This window comes from Arachis ipaensis, chromosome B03 (assembly GCF_000816755.2).
Source record: "Arachis ipaensis cultivar K30076 chromosome B03, Araip1.1, whole genome shotgun sequence".
NCBI classification, from domain to species: domain Eukaryota; kingdom Viridiplantae; phylum Streptophyta; class Magnoliopsida; order Fabales; family Fabaceae; genus Arachis; species Arachis ipaensis.
This window is the reverse complement of record NC_029787.2, coordinates 134,237,173-134,241,402: the sequence shown is the minus strand read 5'-3', so window position 1 is coordinate 134,241,402 and position 4,230 is coordinate 134,237,173. Positions and strand designations below refer to the sequence as shown.

General features: G+C 34.0%; 1 long non-coding RNA gene across 1 annotated transcript; it reads left to right on the top strand.

Moving 5' to 3' along the window:
• On the top strand, nt 492-2,192 carry LOC107634809. Its single transcript, XR_001619061.2, has 2 exons — nt 492-1,373; nt 1,901-2,192. It is a non-coding gene; the product is annotated as an uncharacterized LOC107634809 (long non-coding RNA).

Here is a 4,230-nt window from a genome sequence, read left to right as displayed (position 1 = left end):
TCTGTTTTATATTATTTTAAAATAACTAAAAAATTTTAAAGTAGAGTCCTACTAGAGAGCCAATGAACTATTTGTACAATGTGTACAATGAGCTATTGAGTTACAAAATGAACATCCCCCATACTATATAGAATAACCATCCAAATATTAGGGATAATAAACATCTTTCCAAAAGTTTAAACTGATTTTGGGTTTCACTAAGGATCAAACTCTTGACCTTTTGGATCTAGAGCTCTAATACCATATCATGATACCACTCATCCCAAAAACTTTCGCTAATGGAAAAATGTAACACTAATAATTATATCTCTAATACTTCCTAAACCTCCATTGTACATATTGTACAAATATCCCATTAGCTCCTCATACTTTTCTTTTAAAATATTAATAAAAATATGTATTTTAAATTTTAATTTTAAATTTTTAATTATTTTTTATTCATATAAGACTAGTAATCGGGTTCAATTATCAATTCAATTGTAAAAATATATGCTTTCACTTAACATTTTAAATCTTAAACATAACTAAGTCTTAATACATTTTAAGCCAGAGATCATACAGATTAAGTCTCAGTCTCCAACGCAGCCCAAGAGAGGGGAACGAACTTGCGCATAAAGTTGCCAAAGTCAAGAATCTAGATCAACTTCCCAGCAATTTGTATCTTCCCCCGCCGAATTCCGTCGAAGGCATCATCAGGAAGGAACAACGCATCACAAGGAGCCGCAGGCAGCATCACCAGTCTCACCGTACCGAGCGTCAATGAAGACGTCTAGCTCCACGGCGCCTTATCAATCAGCGGCAACACCTATGCAGCGCTCTAGCATCGATCGTTGTCCTCTCCGGTCCTAGCTTGCAGCTGATGCTATCAAAGCAACCTTTCCACTTTCAGGATGGGTAGCCATTGAGACCGCCTCGAACATTTTGGGTAGCAACGGCGGATGGGTTCCATGTTGGAACTTGGAAGCCGGTACCTTCCTCAGCCTCAGCGATTTCTATCTCAATGGAAGCATCATCCTCGCCATATCAACTTGTTCAAAAGCGCCTTATTGTTTCCTCCTTCGCTGTTTTGTTTTGTTTTTTGTTATTAGGTGGGTATTAATTTCAAAGCACGGGATGCTTGTAGCCTTAGGATGTAATCTCGGGTTGGGAAGGGTGTTATTGTTTTCGGTGTGGGTCGGGTCCTCGGGCCCAAGCCCATACAAAAAAAAAAGCTCCGCATATTGGGGATTAGGGGTTTTAATTCCACCCAACAAACAGAACTAGGGTTTTAACGCCTCCCCTATATAACCTCTTTGGTATCATCACCACCAATCTCAGTGTTGTTATAGTTGTGCAGTTTGCAAGGCCAAGAGGTTCTAAGCTCAGCTTAGAAGGTATAGATATATTCTTCTCTGTTACTTTTGTTTAGGATTTGAAGTAGATCTTACCATAAGCAATTTATTTACTTATCCGTTTGAATTTATGAACCTGATGAAAAAGCAGTGGCCTGTTGCCTCTGTGAACAGGCCTCTCGTTACCTTCAGGGATATATGAATCCAAAGTTATTGGGTGAACCTCTGTTCTTTCTTTATGACTCAAGGTTCAGTAAACCGTGGGACATTTTTTTTTTAAAAATCTCATATCTGAAAATCAAAATATTGGAGTGAGAAACCTGATGAAAAAAGCAGGGGTCTGTTGCCTATGTGAGCAGTCCTCTCGTAACCGTCAGGGATATAATTTTCATTGTTATTGGGTGAACCTCTGTTCTTTGTATTGTGACTCAAGGTTCAGTAAACGATGGAACATGCTTTCATGTTCAGTTGATATCAGAACTAGCTTTTTTATTGTCGGTGAAATGTATTGTTGAGCACTGAGCAGTTTTCCTCATAATTGGAATCTTACTTTTAAAATTATCCTGCAGAATACTATGGAGATGAATTAAGAAATAACATTCTAATGGACTAGAACAGAAGCAAAGAGGAGGCAAACCTTGCTGGACCACTTAAGGATTAAAGGCTGGATATTGACATTTTTTTTAGATATAGGTAATTAGGTATCTGAATGTGAAGGGGCTTATTCAATTATATTGTAATCGTCACGATTAAGGTTTTTTGTTTTGGCTGTTGGTTTGCTATTTATTACCATCACTGTATAAGAATATGTATACATTTCCTATAATAAAATGTCAATTTGGTTGCAATTTTGAATATGGATATGATGGCGCAAGTATTATGATCTTACAAAATTTTTGCAAGTTCTTTAAGTCTTCCATTTTTGTTTTCTTTACATTAGAAACAGGGGAATATTTTATTTAAATAAAATAAATATCATATATACCCAGATATCACAATGTAGACAGGCAAAATTGAATTACAATTTGTATTGAGATTGGATTAGAAAATAAAATCAAATTGATCTAATTTAAATTACAATAAATTTCATGCTTCGAAATGAATCGATTTTGATTGATTCAAACCCCACGATATATACCTATTTCACCACTTGCCCAATGCACTTGCTCTTGTCGTCTAATTTGTAAAGGAGATATCATAGAAGTAGCAAATGAGAAAATGCAAAGATGTAATTGGTCTAGATATGGGCATTTGGGTTTATATGGTGTTCATTTTATTTGAATAAAAAACCGTTAGAATAACCAACTTGGGTTAGTCAACTTGTTCACTCGTTGATAAAAAAACCATTAGAATCAATTTAATGAGAATGACATGTAATATGACTTTGAGATCTTCCAAAATTATATTAATTTGAATCTGATTCCTCTAAAGTTATTTAGTCACTTTAGAGAAAAAAGAGTGAATTAATTTACACCATTAATCATTCTTGGATCAAGATAGCAGGGTTCACAAATAATAAATGTTATAAATTCAAAGGTGATTAAAGTATCAATTTACCACTTTACTAACATTGTCACTTTTGAAGATCTTTGTCGATTGATTTATATAAGAGTGCATGAGTTGAACCTTCATGGTAAAAATAAACTGAAAGTATCTTTTGACATTTGAATTTACATTTTAGAGCTAATATTAATGAAGTTGCATAAGTAAATTACACACAAAATTCATCAAGAAAATCTCTATTCTATTGTTAGAGCAACTGGTTTTCCTTGGTTAGAAGGCTAGAGAAATAGAACCCAGTATGCTATATGAGAAATAGCAATTTTACTGATTTTCCTTTTACCGAATGTATCATAATCATGAAGAAGTTCAACTAATCTCATCCTCATGCTTCAGCTTTACTCCTCCCCTCAAAATCTTCAACCAACTCGTTCATCAATGGCAACTGAATGTTCTGGCAGGATTATTGATTTGTTTCATGATTCTATGGTCACAACTACATTGAGTGAAAGGAATGAACTGCAAGATTGAAAACATGAGCATGCAGGATGAAAAGATAATTGAAATTCAATAAATAATATTCTTGTTCAGTGACTGTTCCCATTGGGTTTAGAGTCATTGGTGAAAGCAAAAATAAGAGAAAAGCGTTTTTAGTCCTACATCGTCGGTTGATCGTATAACAACACATGAAGCTGTCATATATAAGGAAACAAATAGCAATGTTAAAATTCATCTTTGCGCTTGGGGCAATGACGCAGCTAGTGAGGTTCTAACCGAGGCGCGTCTATTGCTGGTTGAAAACTATTTCCAAACCCCCTCTTAGGCCTGGGTTAAGCCCAGGCCTTCGAGAATTTCTGGAAGGGTTCCCTCACGGGTAAAGCCCTACAATTTAAGTCTTAAATGTTTTATGTTTTATTCTAATTATTTTAAAATTAAGTTAGATTAACAATAATAGTAAATTGAGTTAACTATCTGGAAGGGTTCCCTCACGGGTAAAGCCCTACTATGTAAGTCTTAAATGTTTTATGTTTTATTCTAATTATTTTAAAATTAAGTTAGATTAACAATAATAGTAAATTGAGTTAACTAGATCAGCATTTCAGAGTCAATCTGATTGCTTACATCGACAGGCATACAAATTCAGAAATAAAATTGACCATTATCTCTAACAAAAAGGCACAAACTTACTATAATGTTCAATAAAATAGTCAATGAATACATTTGAATTCAACAACTAATTGCTTATCCCGTTTCTGAAAGGGTAAATTTCTTACACGTATTAAATTCTTTGCGTTTTCTACACATATATTTCTCATATCATTTATTATATTTTATATTGTTTTGTTTATTTGTTATATTACCGTTAAATTTATTATTTTAAAGCCGTATGAATTTCTGT